This window comes from Sorex araneus, chromosome 5, assembly GCF_027595985.1.
Source record: "Sorex araneus isolate mSorAra2 chromosome 5, mSorAra2.pri, whole genome shotgun sequence".
Classification (NCBI taxonomy): Eukaryota; Metazoa; Chordata; class Mammalia; order Eulipotyphla; family Soricidae; genus Sorex; species Sorex araneus.
Genome location: NC_073306.1, coordinates 119,888,950 through 119,907,554, shown reverse-complemented (window position 1 = coordinate 119,907,554; position 18,605 = coordinate 119,888,950). Strand labels below are relative to the sequence as shown.

The 18,605-nt window shown below is 61.2% G+C and overlaps 1 protein-coding gene across 4 annotated transcripts in view; it reads right to left on the bottom strand.

The window, feature by feature from the left end:
• Positions 1-16,697, bottom strand: part of DLGAP4 (DLG associated protein 4) — a 180,962-nt gene extending 164,265 nt beyond the window's left edge. For 2 of the 4 annotated variants that reach the window (XM_055138634.1, XM_055138632.1), the window contains exon 1: positions 16,549-16,696. The gene's annotated coding sequence lies outside the window, so the exon portion shown is untranslated. Of the gene's footprint in view, positions 1-16,548 lie in introns of all 4 variants that reach the window. The other 2 variants (XM_055138635.1, XM_055138633.1) reach the window with 2 other exon arrangements.
• Positions 16,698-18,605: the final 1,908 nt, after the last annotated feature.

Sequence of the window (18,605 nt, the reverse complement as noted above, 5' to 3'; positions counted from 1 at the left end):
GAGAACAAATACACATAGTAAATAAGCTCAGGAAAAGATGCTCAAACATCCTTGGTCTTAGAGGACTGCAAATTAACTCCACAATACGTTGTCAGATCAATTAGAATGTTTAATATTAGAAAGATCCACTGTTCCAAGTGTTGGTGAGAATGTAAATAGTAATATCGCTTTTTAAAAAAACCACAGGCAATTTAGTAAAAAGTTAAAATACGGAGGCAAGAGAGACAGCTCAGAGGGCCAAGCCCATGTTTTGCAAGCAGGAGGCTGGGATTCATCCCATGAGCACCACCAGGAGCAATTTCTGACACTGAGCTGTGTCCAGCCCAGAGCACTGCTAGATAATACATTAATAAATAAACGAATGGGGGGAAATGTCAAACATGCAAGGATGGAGATAGCTCGAATGACTAAAGGACAATGACTTTGCACACAGGGCACCTGGCTTGGATCCCCAGTACTGCATGTTGCCTGCCCCAAAGAGCACCACCAAAGGGCCACTCACAAGCATCTCCAGACGAAAAAGTTCAACACAAACTTACTGCATTGTCAAGTCCATTCTTCTCCTAGATATTAAATCCAAAGAAGTGAGGACATATCCTGAGAGACTGGTACATAGTTGTAGACGCTTTATGCACGAGAGCCCTAAATCCACCAAGTAAAATGATTAATGCAATTAATATGAAATACTATGCAGCAATGAAAACCATGGACTACTGATATGCGGTACCACATGAATGAATCTCCAAATAATTATAAGAGAAGGGGGAGAAGCGGGAGGAGGAGGAGGAGCACAAGGAGGAGGAGGAGGAGGAAAAATCTTTAAATAATTGTAAGAGGAGGAGGAGGTATAATTCTAGACGTTTCAAATGACTGCTGAGGAGTGAGAAGGGGCAAGAGCAGATAGGGCAGGGAGTAGGCTGGGGGGAGCTGCTGGCTGGAGGAAGGACCCAGGCCACAAAGGAACTGTGGGAGGTGATGGGCACGTTTACTATCTTCACGGTGTCACAGCTTCCTGGCTGTATATACTCATAAAGAGATTATCAAATTCACGGGCTGGGGTGATACTATACTGGATAGAGCACTTGCCTTGCGTGCTGCCGACACAGGTTCGATCCCCAGCATCCCTTAAGTCCCTCCAAGAGTGATCTTTGAGCACTGAGTCAAGACTGAGCCCTGACAATGAGCCTGAGCACCACTGGTTGTGCCCCTCCCCACCTGCCCCACCAAAATGGTTATCAAATTAAGCACTTTTAATATGCATGATTGAGAGTACATCAATCGGTCCTCAATAAAAGCTGGTTTTGCAAGAAAAATCAAAGCTACTCTAGGGAAAACAAGATTAAATAAGGATACCTTGACTGGTTCATTCAACTAAGAAAGTTCTAAAGTTCTTTTAGTCTTGAGACATTCAACTCATCTGTTTTAAGATCCATAATCATTTATTTCCAGAATGTAAACACACCTCATTCTGTCATTTGAAGATAACTGTACTGCGATTCTGGGCTTCGCTGGTACCAAGGAAGATGCTATCACTCTAAATCATTTCTCCTAAAATACAACGCCCATAAACTGCGATTCATCACCTCATCAATCTCCATTTCTTCCCTCCTAAACACAAAGACTCTGATTCCATCATCAGAATGTAAATCAACTCCTTCTCTTTAGGGAGACACTAAACATCATGTGTAGGAAGAGTTTTAAGTAAGACAGGGGCGAAGTGCCTCCACCCCAGAGGAGAAGGGAGGGAAGGTACAGGAGTGAAATGCACATGTGTCGGGAGGGTTCCTCCAATCTCAAAAATAAAAGATGACCCATGGAGAACTGAAGGGCACCTCAACGCCTCGCACGGCTTCTGCTGGGGTCATTCTCCTTTCATAGTTTTACTCTGTTTACACTCAACACTCAGTGCTGCTCAGGGCTTACTCCTGGCTCTGTGCTCAGGGGTCACTGCTGGTGGTCTCGGGGGATCATACGGGGTGCCAGGATTTGAACCTGGGTCAACCGCCCCCGCTCTCTGCACTCTCCGACTCCAGTCCCATACATTTCAATCCTTCATCTTTCAGTAGGCCTTGCTTTTCAAGTAACTTTAGGTTTTCAGGAAAACTCAGCAGAATCTCTGTGCTCTCTCAGTCCCTTCCCCACCCGCACACACAGGTTCCCTATGATTAACACGGTGCATTAGAGGGGTGTCTTGGTTACCATGGAGGGGCCCACACTGAGACGTCAGCATGAACAAAAGACCATGGTTTGTATTAGGACTGGTCCTGGGGGCTGTCTGGTGCCTGGGGGGTGGGCTCCAGAGCTCCACCGGGCTCCGGGTGATCTGGTGTTGATATCTGTGGACACTACGTGAAAAACTCCCAGAAGTGTCAGCACTCTAAAACCTCCCTGCTCTCTACCTACTCCTGCACCCCCGCCCGCACCGCGCCCTGGCAACCACTCATCTCTCTACTGTCTTGATAGTTTTGCCTTTTCCAAAATGTCATATAGTTGGAATCACACACTATGTGATCTTTTCAGACTGTCATCTTCCACTTGGTAATTGTGTTTAAATCCTCCACGTCGCTTTTGGCGGGCTGATAGCTCATTTCGTTTTATGGCTGAATAATATTCCGTTAAACATATTACCACGATTTACCCATTCATCTGCTGAGTGGTATCTGGTTGCTTTCATCATTCTACCTTTTCTTTCCTTTTTCTTTTTTTTTTCTTTTTTTGGCAGGGGGCCACACCCGGCAATGCCCAGGGGTTACTCCTGGCTCTGCATTCAGGAATTACTCCTGGCAGTGCTCAGAGAACCATATGGGATGCTGGGGATCAGACCCAGGTCAGCAAGCCCTACCCGATGTACTATTGTTCCAGCCCCCTCGTTAGTCTATTTTTAAAAATTAGTGGTGTGTGTGTGTGTGTGTGTGTGTGTGTGTGTGTGTGCACGCGCGCGCGTGCGCACGCGTGCATAGAAGATGCCAAGGTCATGCTCAGTGGTGCTGCAGAGGAGGGAGACATGAGGTGCCAGGGATCAAATCCAGGGCTTCACCCATGCCAGGCTCAAATCCAATCCCTTAGGTACATCTCCAGTCTCTCTCTCTCTCTCTCTTTTTTTTTTTTTTTTTTTTTGCTTTTTAGGTCAGACCTGGCGATGCACAGGAGTCACTCCTGGCTCTGCACTCAGGAATTATCCCTGGCGGTGCTCAGGGGACCATATGGGATGCTGGGAATCGAACCCGGGTCAGCTGCGTGCAAGACAAACGCCCTCCCCATTGTGCTATCGCTCCAGCCCCTCCAGTCTCTGTCTTCTCATTAAAAACATAATAAATCACATTGGGCCTGAAAGAACTCAGTGGGCTGAAGACATGCTTTGCACACTGGAGTCTGGCTCGATCCCTGGGGCCATGTGGCCTGAGTGACCACTGGGAGTGACCCCAGCATGGAACCTGGAGTAGCCCCCAGGCACCACCAGGTGTGGTGCCCTCCACACCGCACCCCCCCCCCAAATCAAAACAACAAGAGAAGAGTCTGTATGTGCTGGCAGCAACCTGCATGCCCACGGCACTGGGCTGGCATGAGACGGGCTGACGAGGTTCCCAGCAGCTTCCCGAGGAGAGCTGTGTCAGCACGGAGGCGAGGACGCGGAGCAGCTGATGCCCAAGGTGCCGGAGCGGGGTACAGGGGGGTAACGGAGGAGCACAACCGCTCGGAAAGAAGGGTTGGCGGGCTCCACTCCACTTAAACATATGCATCGTCCGTGACCCAGAAACTCCAATCCTGGGTAGAGAGTCAACAGAAATAACTTCTACGTTCTCCAAAAGGGACGTGTAAGAGAGTTCTGAGCAGCGCCATCTGTGTGGGCAGTGAAGAGGGTGGAAATGTCTATTCACAGCAGACTGATGGGCCAGGGAGACGGCGCAAAGGGCTGGAGCACAGGTTTCGCAGGCAGGAGCCCCAGGTCCCATCCCTAGCACTCTGGAAGCGGCCTCGAGAGCACTGAGCCAGGAGCATCAGCAGGCGTCACACCTACCCTCCCGAACAAAACAAACAAAAACAATAGAATGAAGCATGAAATATTCATATGATGGGGGCAGGAGCAATAGCACAGCGGGTAGGGCGTTTGCCTTGCATGTGGCCGACCCGGGTTCAATTCCCAGCATCCCATATGGTCCCCTGAGCACTGCCAGGAGTAATTCCTGAGTGCAAAGCCAGGAGTAACCCCTGTGCATGGCCAGGTGTGACCCAAAAAGCAAAAAAAAAAAAAAAAAAGAATCCCACCCCCCCCCAAAAAAAATATTCAGTCCATGGAATTCCAGGCAGTGATGGAACAGAATGATCTACAACCCACAGTGACCTGGTTAACTTCCACAGAAAGACGGTGAGCAAAAGCAGACGGAACCAAAAGGGTCACCCCGAATGATTCTATTTGTACTAAGGTTCGCAACAGGCAAAGCTAAGCTATGGCTTTAGAAGTCAGAATATTGGCTGACCTCGAGGCGTGAGGGGAGGGCAATTAAAAGGGCAAAGGCATGGCAGAATCTTTCAGGAAAATTGGGAATAGCCAGGTCTGAATGGTGTTACCAGGGTTTTGTGTGTGTCTACAAACACACACCTAAATCTATGCATGCGCTCTTGCATGAGACAGGTATACAAATCTACACAACGTGAAGCTACGCCACATACTTAGAATCTACACATTCCAAAACACACCAGACCTCAGAAGAAAGGTTTTAAATAGCCATTCGTGTGTAGCCAGGGGCCAGCGCCCAAGGGGAAGGAAGCCTAGGTGAATGGGAGTAACATGACATCACGGGGCGCAAAGCCGTCTACCTCAACAGCGGCACCGGAGTCCCTTCCAAACTGCCCAGGGCCTTGCTGGGAGCCACACAGTCTCCAGTCCTACACAACATTGCATCCTCACAACAGTCTTATGAGGGCAGGACCACAGCTGGCCCCACTTTACAGATAAGAAGACTGAGGGTGGGGTCCCTGCTATTCCCTCATACTTCACTTCCTTCTTCTTCACTTCCTTCTTCCTCCTGGCATCAGCACTCTGGCCCCTCTCTTCCTTTCCCTTCCCTGCTAACGCCAGTGCCCTCCCATCAGGGCCTGGCCGCGGGCCGTGCCCTCAGCCAGGACTATCTCCCCTGCTCGCCTCCTCCCAGGGCCACTTCCCATTGGCACTGGGTCTTGGCCTCATCACTGGTCTTACTTGCCATTTTGAATTCCCCCGTGTGATGTGCCACGTCCTCTCTGCCAATCCCAGGCCTGGCACAGAGGGGACCGAGGCTCCATCATTCTCCGACAACCAAAAGAACCATCAGTCAGAAGGAGAGAACAGCGGGTAGGACACTCCCGCGCGTGAGGCTGACCTAGGTTCGACCCCCAGCATCCCGTATAAAAGTCCTAAACCTGGTATGGCCCTGAACCCCCGTATGGTCCCTGAAGCCTCGCTGAGAGTGACCCCTGAGCCCAGATACCAGGAGTATGCCCTGAGCACCACCAGGTGTGGCCCCAAACCCCAAAGAGGAAAAGAGTGGCCAAGTCCATCTGCCGGGCCACGGAGATGGGGTGCTGGGAATGTCCACGCTCCCGGTGGCCTGTGCGGGCCTGTTGGGGCTGGACATGATTCTGGTGACAGGTACGGCTTTCCAGCCCCCCTACATTTCCCTCGCCTGCGGGGCGGACCCCTGGCAGCCCCCCTCCCCCTAAGTCGCTCCCTCAGCTCCGCCAGCTGCCCCAGTGCCCGGTCTATTAATCAGCGGAGGTAGAAGGTCACCGCGCCCCCCTGGCCGTCCTTGTGCGGGCCCGATGAAACGCACTGAGGCGGGGCAGCTTCCAGCACGGAGCACGTGCGAGCTATTTCTGACTCCCGCATCTGCTGCGGGAGCCCGAGCCAGCCCCGGGGAGAGTGGGTGCCGCCGCGGGCCCTCCACACTCCACCCTACACTCACCCCGGGCCGGCACTGTCCTGCTGAGAACGTTCCCCCTGACCCCTGCAGCTCTCCAGGGCTCAGGGCAGCGAGAATGAGGACCCCGCACCCCCACCTGGCCCTAGAGGTCCCACCTCCTGCTCGCCCACCTCCTCCCCACCCCCACAGCTGGGTCCTCACTCCGGCCTGGGCGGGGGGGCGGGGGGAAGGCTGGCCCCGGGGGGGGGGGGGGCTGGCTCAGGGGGGCATGCTTTCAAGGGCCACACCTACACAGGCACACAGTTGGGGGGGCTTGAGGGCCATCCTGGGAGGGGGGCTGCCAGCAGCAGCAGCAGAGGGCAGGATGCTCAGGTACCCCCTGCCCCCGCTAGTGGCTCTGGGTATGGCCGTCGCAGTCCCGAGAGTCGGCCCCAACCAGCACAGCGGCCCTGGGAATGCACAGCGTGAGCAGGCGGAACAGAGACGTGCTGGCCGGAAATGGGGTAAGCGGGGGGGGGGGGGGGGGGTGGGCAAGCAGGGGCCAGGGCAGGCCTGCAGAGTTGGGCGCGAACCTCGACGGGGCATCCCTGGCATCGGACATCCACCTTCAGGTGCCGGCAGCCCCCCCAAGCGGGGGGTTCCCACTGCCCGCTGTCCCCCACCCCCCACAACACACATCAGACCTGTGCCTTGAATGTGGGTCACGGGCGAACCAGGGCAGCAGAGGAGGAAGGGGACAGAGTGAGGCTGGGGGAGGGGACACAGAAGTAGGGGGAGGGGGAGGGGAGCACGGGCAGAGCCGGGGAAGGGGCTGGAGGAGGGGATCCCCCCCAGTGGGCCACGACTTGGTGCACATGGCAGAGGGGAAGGCAGCTCCCCCTTGCCCTGCAGAGGCAGGCCTGCCACGGGCGCAGGGGGGACAGCGGGGGGCACTGGGGACAGGCATGCTGACTCCCAGGCATCCCGGGCTTCACATAACTCTCCCCAGCTTTGTGAGGGTCTCTGAGAACCCCTCAGCGGGGAACACAGTGCCCCCAACACAGAAGGGCATTCCATCCTCCCCCAGACCCTCAGCAAGGCACTAATAGGCCTCAGTTTTCCCATCTGTAGGATGGGATGAGCCCGTCACTCTCTGCCCACTCTCTGCTGACCTTCCAGGAACTGAGCTGGAGAGTGGGGAGGTGTTTGCGGGTGCAGCGGGGAGGGGGGCGGGGGGGTCAGTCACTGGCACCTGCTTCCCTCCAGCCCTAGCCACACACAGGACTTGGGCCCTGCTCAGCCTTCAGCATTGGCTCCTCCCAGGGGACCAGCCCACTGGCCGCCACCCTGTGGCTCCAAAGAGCCTGCTGGGCAGGGCCAGAGAGATGGCTCAATGGGCAGCGCAGACATGTGCGGAGGGAGCGGGGGGCTAGGCTCCCTCCCCAGCACCACAGAGTCCCCTGAGTGACCACCTGGGAGCAGCTCCCAGCACTGCCCGCTATGGCCCCTAGGGCCTCTCACTAGGGCCTCTCTAAAGCAACACAGACAGAAACGCGATCCCAGGCTTGACCTGAACCACTTTCCATCCTGCTTTGATCTCTCAATTTAAAACTAAACCACAGAAAATACATAATCAATAACTTAATGGCCATTAACCTCTCATTCTTGTCCCCCCCCCCCAGTATCAGGAATCGAACCCAGGGCCTCCCAGAGACAAGACACGTACTCTACTGACAAGTTACATCCCGACCTGTAATCCACAAAGGCCCCAAAGCCCCTCAGCCGGGGGCCTCCCCGCCCCTGCCCGCCGCACCTCAGCTAAGATGGACACTGAGGGCCCAGGCCACACTCAGACTCCCGCTCTGGGCTGCTGGCGGCCCTCGGGGTCTCCCGGCCCCTCTGCTGCGTCTCCCAAGCTGTGAGGGGCTGCAGTGCCCCCAACACAGAGCCCCGGGGCAAGCTGAGGCAGCATCCTGGCCCAGGCCCCACTGGACACAGGGCGCCCCTCCCTCCCACCCCCATTCGTGGCGGCGGCATCTACACTGCATTCCCCAACAGGCACTGGCGTGAGGTTGCGTGTGAGAGTCTACACCACTGCCCAAGTGACTTCATGTTGGGTGGCTGAGCACGAGCAAGGCTGGAGATGAGGGCTAGGAGGGCAGAGAGCTGCTTCCAGGGGGCGATGTGGGGGTCCCGCTCGCTGGCGACCCACTCACCGAAGAGGTACTACCCTCCCTCCTTCCCACGGCCGACCCCCAGCTGCTCCAGCGACCCCCAGCTGCTCCAGCGCTGCCCGCAGACACCAGGGGGCAGATAAGAAAGAGCCGTACACCTCATGGGGCCCCCTGCACGCCACAGAACGGGAAGGGGGGGTCTGGTATCACCCTCTGAAAAGTCGGTACCGAAACAAGTTGGTGTGGACCAGGCCGCGGTGACGGACACACCTCCAAACTCAGGGCTTCAGGAACGCACTGATTCCTTCCCTGGGGACAGACTTTCTCCGGGGGCTGCTGCAAAGCGCCCGGGTAGGTTGGGAAGCTAAGCAGAGGGCACGGTCCCCACCGCAGGCAGCTGCCGGGGGTCTAAGGCCAGGGTGTGAGGACCAAGCGGGCATTGCGCTCACCCGCCTGGATCACACCCATGAGCTTTGCTCGCACCACTCCCCAAGTACCAGTGGGCACTGCCCAGAGCAGAAAGAGGATGCGTTGGCCCCTGCCTGCGGGAACCTCGGCCTACGAGAGGAGGCAGAGAGCTAAGCAGAGCTCCTGGGGGCTGGTCCCCGAGTCTGGGCAGGGGTGGCCAGGGGTGGCCGTGCACTCGTGCAGGAGAAGAGAGTGAGGCAAGGGGATTCCAGGCGCAGGAATGAACCCCAGAGGCCTGGGGAAGTCCCACTCCGCTCCAGGAATCGGGGCTTTCCATGGAGGGGGCAGGAGGGGGGAGTCAGGAGGGTGCAGGGCGGGGGACACTGCACTGAGTCCTGGGCTCTTTGGGGTGTCGGTGGCTGGGTGAGGTTTCTAGAACAACTGGAGGACGTCAAAGGTAGGAGACGTGGGAGGGAGGCCACGAAGGCAGGAGCTGAGCCCAGACAGATCATTCCCAAAGGCCCCGAGGCCTCCCTGACTCCCTCTGGACTGGCCTTATCGTTTATCCAGTCCAGCCGGGCTAGTGGTTCCCGGAGGCCCCAGGGGCGCGGCCCCAGCAGGCAGGCACCTGCCCCCGGCATGCCAGGAGCGCCAGCTGGCTCCGGGAGGGCCTGGGACACGCCTGCAGGAGAGCGCGTGGTCTGTCCTGCTCCAGAACCTTCTGGGACCTTCCTGTTCCTTTTGCAGAGGTGGGGGAGGCTGAGAGGCAGGAGGGCAGGCCCTGCCGCGGACATCAGGCTAGTGGCTCAGGTGACGGGAGATGGCTCAGTGGCAGCCAGAGGCCTTGCCCGCCAGAACCCCGCAAACCTCTCGGAGCCTCGGTTTCCTCCAGCAAGGCGTCCACCACAGTCCTGCTCCCTCTCTACCTCTCACAGCCACCTCTGCGCCCGGCCAGAGCCTTGGCACCAGTCCTGCCACCCAGCTGCTTATTAACCTCCTCGCATGCCCTTCTCAGCTCCACGGGCACCACCTCAGGCAGCCCTCCCTGACCTTCCCTGCTAGGTCTGTGCTCGGATAGCACCGAGTGGACTTTCTGGGAGGTGAAGTCACTGCCCACTGCCCCCCCCAGGATCGTGGACCACCCCCCCACCCCGGGAGTTTGACTGACATCTGCTCCGCACCTGACCTGGCATGTCGGCTGAATGTATGGTTACAAGAAGCCGGGGGTGGGGGGGAGGAGAGGGAGAACAGGATGGGTGGGAGGATGTGGGCACCCACCTGCCAGCCAGTGTGGACATCCCGCCACTACGCAAAAGGAGGGTCCAAGTGCGGCTCGCTCACTCTCTTCCTACCCTCTCCCTGGTGAGGGGGGTGAGGGGTTGATGCCCGACAGGCAGAGGGGAGGCTGCTGGGGGGCCTGGCCCACACTGCGAGGCCAGCCCGCGTCCCCGCCTGCCTGCCGCGGAGTCCCTGGAAGGCCAGCGCACACCGGGTCCTCCAGGAAATCTCTCTCACCACCCCAGAGGTGGCAGGGAGGTGTGATCTCCCCACACCTCCTGTCGTGGCAGACTCTGGGGACAGGGCAGGTGGAGGCTGCCAAGGAAGCACAGACAGGGGCAGCCCCTTCTCCTCCCCACCACCGGGAATGGGCGCCCAGAGAGGGTGTGTGCGGCGGGGGCTCATGCCACTACAGTCTCGCCACCCCGGAAGCCCTGGGCCTAGTGCCACCTTTGCCCTGGCACCCCTTGGCCTTGGCCTCGGCCTCCCTGCCAGTCAGCTGGGCCAATCACAGGACCAGAGGGCACATCTCCGGTCCACTGACCTTGACCGGTTGTCCCGACCCCCCACCCAAGTGCAGGCTAAGTTTGGCCAGAAGCCCCTCCCCAGGTGCAATGACCCCCTTCAGGACTGGGCCCGTCTCTGTGTCCGGTAGCCCTGAAATGGCAGGTGACTGGGTCAAGGACACACAGCGGGGCCCCAGGTAGGCAGACACCTGAACTTGGGCCTCGTCCAGGGCAGCCTCTAGCCCGAGTCTCCCTCCCCCAAAGTGGATCTGGCAGAGCCACGGAGGGACCGGGCTTGGCGGCAGCAGCCGGGGAAGGAGGGAAGCAGGCAGGCGGGCAGCTGGGGGTGGTGGGAAGAACCGCTCCCCCCCATCTTAGCAAACCCTGATCCCCGTTTCCAAGCTGCGCTCGAGTCCTTGGCAGCTGCGTCACCGCGTGGAGTCAGCCCGCAGTGGGCGGGTGGAAAGGCTCCCCGCCTCGCCTCGGGCGGGGACTGGGGGCGCGGAGCCAGGCGGAGGGCCCCGACCCAGCCCACCCTGCCCTGCCGAGGGAAGGCGCCCGGGAGCCAAAGCTCCACGCTCTGCCGAACAAGACAGAGACCACTCACAAGCACAGCGGCTTCCCGCTCCCACTCCCGCCTGCCCCCTGGACCCACTGTGCCCGAGGAAGGAGCTCTCTGTGCCCCCCGCCCCAGCAGGCAGAGCTCAGAGCCCCTGCCCGCACCATGCCAGCCTCGCCTTCCTCCGGGGCTGGCTCCCCAGTTCGGGGCTGCGCGGTAAACAGCAGGCGCTCACTAAGCATCCCCGGACGCTATTTATACACCGGGGGCACCTGCCCTATTTCTGGGATCAAAGGCACAGCCCGCCCACCTCCTGGGCAATCTGCAGGTGACCCCCTACGCGGGCACCGAAGGCGATGGCGCCTCAGCAAACTGCAGGGGACCAGCCACCTCCACGGCCTTCTCATTAGGTGGGACAGGCTGCAACCATGCAACCGCGGCGTCTGCTCGGCTGCCCTCTCAGGGTGGCGGTACCCCCCCAGGTGACCGGGGGCTGCCCCTGTACAGGACGTTCCCCAGGAACAAGGGTTCTGTTCTCCCTGTCCCGCCAGTCACCGTCACTCTCCTCCCTGCGTGGGACTCCGGGCAGCTCCCGGACTTGGTGTCCGTGCAGCGCACAGAGGTGGGAGGTGGTGGCCGCCTCATCCCTGGGGCCGGCTGGGCAAGCTGCTGGGGGAGCCCAAGGGTCCCCGGCATCAGGCCGATTTCTGCACCCCCCTCAGGGTGTGGGTTCAGGTGTCCCCAAACCAGGGGACCAGGTCTGCTGTGTGGTTCCCGGACGCCAGGTGGGCCCCATGGCCCCGCTCCCTCTGCTCCCGAGCACACGGGCACGGCGGGGTTCTAGGACACAGGGCCAGAGAACAGGGGCCTGGGCGCAGGGCAGTGGCAGAGCGTCGGCCTTCCGCTGTGAGGCCTCCAGCTGGCTGCGACACTGGCCCATAGGCCAATGGGACTCCTGGTGGCCCCGTAGCTGTGGATCCCCGGCCACAACCGAGTGTGCTGTCTCTTGCGCACTGCAACCAAGCATGTGCGAGCAGCACCACTAAAAGTGTGCAAGACCCCATAGGCAGCACCAGCCCTGGTCATCCCAACACCAAGCGCCGAGGAGGGAGGAAGCGCGCGAGTGTGCGCGTGTGTGCATGCGCAGGTGTGTCCAGGGCACCAGCCCCGGGGCCTTAGACGATGTACAAACACTCTGTGGGTCTCCTCATCTGCCAGGTGGGGCCAACGATGATAGGATGGGGCGGGACTCCCGGAGACACTGGTTTAAGGTACTTAGGCCTGGGATTGGCTCCCGGGAGTGGGGCGTCAGCCAATGGCCCTTCATCATCATCATCCTCATCAGCTGCAGCAGCAGCAGCAGCAGGGACGATCCCCAAGCCTGGTTTTGCAACCAGCCCTGGTGAAGGGAGTAGCGAAATTCTCCAAACAAAATTTGCTTCCATTCATTTTGGGTTTTTGAAAAGGCCACGTCAGACAGCTCGGTGGGGAGGAGGCAGCGTTGCAGAACCCAGCACGAAGGGATCGGAGCCCCGCGCCTGGGCTCAGGAAATGAAGTGTGTGTGTGTGGGGGGGGAGCTAGAGGCCCTGTACATGCTGCCACCCCCAGGGCCCGGGGCAGGGGGCTCACCCCCCCACCTCTGTGTGACCTTGAGCCTCAGTGTTCCCACCTGTCAGATGGGGACAGCATCCCATTCCTCTCCCGAGAAGGGGTGGCCGGGGGCTGGATGTTGCAGGATATGGGGAACCGCATGTTCTACAAACTGTGAAGTACTGTGAATACATCAACAGCTCGGGGCTTGGCTGGGACAACCATGAGGGGGTAAGGGACAGGGACCAGAGGCACAACAAAGGTGGCCCCCGCTGACCAGCTGACCACAAGAAAGTCATCCTCTCCTGAGAGTCTGGAAGGGCCCCTAAGAATCTGACGGGGTGGGGGCAGGGGAGGGCCTGGATCGACACACAGCACCCCTCTCCTCTGAAAGGGCCCCAAAGGGCCTGCATAACTGGGGGCCACCCTCCGGCACTCCCCTTAACCAACATCTGAGAGAAGAAACTGCTCACTGGTGCCCTGGGACCCTATGGCATGAGCACATGCTCCCTTCCAGAGCCAAGAAAACTCCCTAAGCCAGGACAGCCCCCTATGAGGCCCCAGGAGAGACGGCGCCTGAGGTCCCCGTAGAGGGTGCGGACCACACTGAGACGGGGAAGATCATCGGGTCCGAGGCAGATGACTGGAGGGCCCCCCCAACCAGCTCAGGGCACAAGCTAGGGCACAAGCAAGGGGGCAGCTGGCCACACTGGACACCAACCACCACGGGCCTGACCCTCTGGCCAGCCTTCCTGTGGCCTAGGGAAACGCCGCCTCCCCCTAGAGGGCCTCCCCCCCACCCCGCCCCACTGCCCCTGAGCTCACCTGCCTCCCCCCTGCCCTGACCCACGCAGTGCTCTTGGCCAGCACTGGACTTCCCCTCCGTTTCCCGTTCGCCCTGCGCCCCAACCCCCTTCCTGTAAATCCACACCAGTGGGCCCTGCATGTGCCGGGCACCCGGGCCTCCTGTCCAGCCCAGGGAGGGGCCCCAGGACGACCTGTTCACAGGGCAGGAACCCAGGGCTGGACTCTGTGCCCACGCCTGGCGCGGGGCTGTGTGCTGAGCAGGCCACGGAAGCCACGAGTGCCCCAGAAGAGGAGTCGGGGGGCTCGCAAGTGGAGACACACACACGTGGGTGACCCAGGAAAAGGAGAGACTCAGTAAACCAGAGCAACGAGGGGCAACGGGGCTGAGGTGGGGGGCCCCGCAGGGCAGCACAGGCCAAGCCTGGACCTGGCCCGGCTTGCAGAGCTCCGAGGGGGCCCCACAGACACAGGGCCTCAAGTGGACACAGAGCCCAGCCCACACCACGGGCTCACAGACCCAGCTGGAGGCCGGGAAGCCAGAGCTACGATGGTTGATGGTCACATGGGCAACGGAGTCATGTAACCAAGCCCTCCCCATGCTGACCACCCCTCCCTGGACGCTGACGCTGAGTGGCCCAGACAAACGGCTCCTGCACTCAGTCAAAAAAAATAAACGAAGTCAGGAGGAACTGAGACCTGAGCCGGCGTAGGGGCGTGGCGTGAAGAGGCAGGGGGTGCTCCCCCTACACCCCCGAATGTCAGAGAAGAGACACCCAGTACAGAATGCAAACTCTGGGCAGTGAAGGCAGAGACCTGGGGCGAGGAAAGGGTTAATTAACAGGGATCCAGGCTTCAGGGAAGGCTGGCCTTGAAAGTGCCAAGTGATGCCTAACCTGAGGCACAGCCAAGGCATAGTAGGAAGGTAGCAAGCAGGCAGGCGGTGGAGAAAAGGGGGGCATCCAAGCAGCAGAACTGGCTGGTGCAAAGGTCCTGAGGCAGGGGAACACAGCCAGCCCAAGGAACTAAAAGAGACCATGGGGACCAGAACTGAAGTCGTGCAAGGGTATGCGAGATGTGGCTGGGAGCCACGGGCACTGAGTACCTACTGTGAGTTTGTTAAGACAGACGGCATCCAAGACGCTGAGTCCACAGTCCGCGTTCAAAAACGCCTAAGCAGAAGAACTGAGAGGCACCAGAGCCCCATCATGTCACTCTCTGAATGAATGAATCCATCACTTAATCGCAGATGTACATGGGCAGGTGGAGTCCACCTGCCTCCTGTCACACAGAGTGCCCAGCCCTGTTCGTCAGAGCCTCTCTGTCACACAGAAGCGCCCAGGAAGCTGGTGGCCCCTAACGCACACGAGATCCGAAGGAGCTGCCAGCGGGTCCCCCGGCACAGCCAATACGTCACCGCGTCTTCCGAAGGCTCCAAAGTACACAGTCTATCGTCAGTTCCCAGGGGCGGCACGGCCTCCCTTCCAAAACACCAGCTCCGCGCCTGGCAGCTACTCTCGGGGTGCTGCCCGCAAATCTGCAGCTCGCTCTCTCTCTCCCTCAAGGCAGACCCCCACGGAACTCAGTCCTCAATCAGCCTGCTCTGGCCCCTGAGTCCTCTTCAGTCTGTGCTCCATCCACAGAGCCCGGCATTGAGTGGACCCCCTACAAAACAGGGGCTCCGGAAGGGGGCAGAGCCGTGCACCCCCGTCCCAGTGCCTAGCACAGGTCTAGCCGGAGGCTGATGGATGAATGTGGGAGGGTGGCAGCGCCCCACCCCAGCCGCCCCACTGGCACATTCCCAGAGGCTGTGTCTCTCGGCTCGCTCCTCCAGCGGACCCAGGGGTCTGGGAGCGCCCCTCCTTGGGCCAGCACGCCGGCACACGCCACACGCCTGCCCCACGTGCACAGCCGGCTAGCCACTCGGCTGCCAGGCGTCTGTCACCCACCGGGGCCTGGCGGTGGCCACTGGCTCTGCGGCCCCACCCAGCCCCGCCACCCGCCCACAGAGGGGATCTGGCTCCCGCCTCCCCCCCCCCCCCCCCCGCGCCACCCCGGACCATGCGGCTCATAGTCCTCCTCGGTGGGACAGGCGCTCTCGGAACCGGTCCAGGTACAGCCCCAGCCTGGCAGGAAACGCCAGCCCCCGCCAGCCCCTCCCGCAAGTGGAGGCTACCGGCTGAGCGCCAGGCCTGGGGGGCATCGGGCTGGGAGCGAGGCCGGCGGGGACGGCAGCCCCCTCCCCCTCTCGCCGTTCCCACCGCCCGGCAGGTGGGGGTCCAGGCACCCTCTCCCAGTGCGCGCTGCCTTCCCAGCCCGAGCCTTCCCGTCCGGGCGCGCCCCCTCTTCTTCCTCCCCCTCCCCACCCACCCCCACACCTGGCCGTCCCCGCCCCCGAGCCCCCCGCCCGCTTTCTTGGCCCCCCACACCAGCAGTGCGCGGAGGGAGCCGGAGAGGAAGGCGAGGCCGGGGCAGGCGCGCGGGGCGCGGGGCGCGGGGCGGTGGGCGCGGTGGGCGGCAGCGCGCGCCCGGCGGAGGGGCAGGTGAGCGCCGTCGGCGCGCGGCACCTCTGTGCCCGGCCGGCCTCCCCCGCCACCTGGGCCACCTGCCGCCGCTCGGCACGCGAACCCCGTTCCCTGCGGGGCGCCGCACGTGGGGGCCTCCCGCGCCACGTGAGCGCCCCCCCCCCGCGCCCCGGCCCAGGTGCCCGGGTCGCCAGGGCCCCTCCCGGGCGCGCACACAGCCGCCCCCTCCTCAGATGCCAGGGCCGGGGACCCGGCTCGGGCGGGCGGGGGCAGCGCGCCGGGCAGCGGGATGGATGGAGGAATGCCCGGGCCGGCCGGCGGGCACTGCCCTCCCTCCCCTCCGCTCCGGGTGGGTGGGCAGCGCAGGGCTCCGCCAGACCCCTGGCCACCCTGCGGAGGGAGGGTCGGGCCTCGGGGAGGGGGTGGTGGGGGGCGTCCCAGCCCTGACAGCCTCCCAACGTGGGGAGCCCGCGGGAGCGAGAGCTGGAAGGGGGGTCCGGCCCTGGCCGGGGGGGGGGGGGGGGTCCGGGCCCCAGCGTCGTCGCCCGCAGCGGAACCCTCGGGCTGAGATCGCAATTGATTGGGGGGGTCCCACCCCGGAAAGGGGGCTTCCCAGCCGCAGAGCCGCCCCCTCGGATTCGGGGCTGGGCAGACGGAACTGGCAGGGGGAGGGGGCTCCGCTGCGCCAGCGCCGCCCCTCGGTTTGGGGGGGCGGGGGTCTGTCGCCCGGCAGACCCGAATCTGGGGGCGGGAGCTGGGATCTGGCCGAGGGGACCGGGGGCACCCCCGCAGCGCGCGCGCCCCCCCGCCCCCCCGCGCCTCACCTGCGTCCGGCCCGCTCGGCCCCGCGCCCTAGGCCCCGGCCCGCGGGCGCCCCATGCCTCCGCTCGCCGGCGCGGCGCCCCAGATGCGGCTGCGGGAGGAGGAGCCGCGGGCCCGGCTCCCCGGGAGCGGGGAGGGGGCGGGGGGCGGGGAGACGCTCGCGGGGGAGGGGGCCGCGCGGCTGCGCCCAAAACCAGGCGCGGATCCGGCGGCCGCGCGGGGCTGCGCGTCCTTCCCCGCACCCCCGCCGCCCGCCGGGAGGGGCTGGGTCTGCGCGGGCCCCAGAGGCGGCCGCCCAGAGAGTGCAGCCGGCTGGCACAAGGTCACACAGCGCGGGCTGCGGAGGCGCGGGCGCGCGGGGCCCGGCTGCGGGGCGAGTCCACGGGGAACGGGGGCCGACCCGGGTGAGCGCCGGCCCGGGAGAGCGGGGAGACCCGGACCCACGGAGGACGGGAAGGAGCCGGATCTCCCGACGCAAGCCTTTGGGACACTGGGGTTCCGAACTTGGGGTTCCTGCCTCTGGGAGCGTGTGCCCCCTCCTGGTGACCCGTCTACTGCAGGGCCCTCTCCCTGGGCCTGAAACCTGTGGCAGCGCAGGAGTTAAAGGCAATCCCAGAGACCGTCCAGCCTGGGGGGTGAATGGTAGCTAGGAGACGTCCCTCCTTCTCCACCTGTAAAGTGGGGACAGCCCTGGAATACTCGCCTCAGAGCGGGGCATTCACGGGGCGAGGAACCCGAGCCCTAATGGATGTGATTCAGCTCCTCACCAGTGCTTGGCATTCAGTAGGTGTCAAATAAGTGTATGCAGCCTCCCTGGTTCCCATGGACAGCCATCTCCTAAGACGGCCACCTGAGTGCAGACAGTCTTAAAGAGTGGCATTCCAGCCTCCACACAGCCCCTGGCCAGCCTCCCCCACCATCTGCTTAGCTGGTCCACGTCCCCATCCCAGAACCCTCTGTTCCAGTTTGCCTCTTGCCTCCCTCCAGCCTTCAGTGCTCAGAAACTCCTATTTACCCTTCAGCACTCGGAACAGTTAATGCTGGTCCCAACTACTCACACCCCTCCCGCCCTCCCATCCTTCCCATCACCACTCTCCAGGACTGGTGTAGGTTTGTGTGTCCTTGTGGACCCTGGCAACTGTGCAGAGAGGCTGAACACTCAGAGCAGGTAACCCCGAGAGGTCCCTCAATGCCCACTGAGCCACCCCCAGAAGGAGGCAGAGCTGCAGCCAAGCCCAGAAGGAAGAGTTAGACAGAAGGAGAGTATGTGACCTGCAGAGAAGGGGCTGGCGGTTAGGGAGGAGAAAGAGGGGCTTGGAGCAGATGGGGGAGAGGGAGCCCTCCTGTGTGAGCCTGGCCACGTGTGGTCAGGTGGATGGTGAGACTCAGGATACTAGGGTGGGGGTGTTCACAGCAGCAGCATCTGAGGTGATGAGCTGGACGCAGCTGAATGTCCATCGGCTAGAGACCGGGGGAAAGTGAGTCATTCAGACAACAGAGAATGCTGGGCACGGGCCACTAACTTGGTGGCAGTAGGTATTGTGGAGTCTTGGAGCTGCATCTCAATAATGTGCATGTTCCAGTGCACATGGATTCAGGGTAGGACACTGGGGTTTGTATACTCTGTGTGTGAGTTTTGTACTGTGGCACCCTTTTAAAATAAAGCATATGCATTACTGGATGGCCAGGGGAAGTTATAGACGGCAAGCAGTTCCTGCTAGGTATGTAATGTTTGAAGTCATGCAGCCTGATGCTCCGTGTTGCTGAGGGACACGTATGTGGGCATATGAATGTTTGCACTGCTGCCACCTAGACATTTTTGTGAAACGCTTCTGATATAAAAATAATTTTTTTAATAAAATGGGCAACAGCTGATAGATAAGGCATGTACCTTGCAGGCCGTGGGTCCCATGTCAATCCCCGGCACCGTATCCCTGAGTCCTGATGGATGTGGCCCTGGAGATCCCGAGCACTGTTGGGGTGGCCCTGGGAATCCCCAGCACCACAGACCCTGGGCAGCACCGTGCCCTTGGGCTTTGCATTGAACTACAGGCCCCCA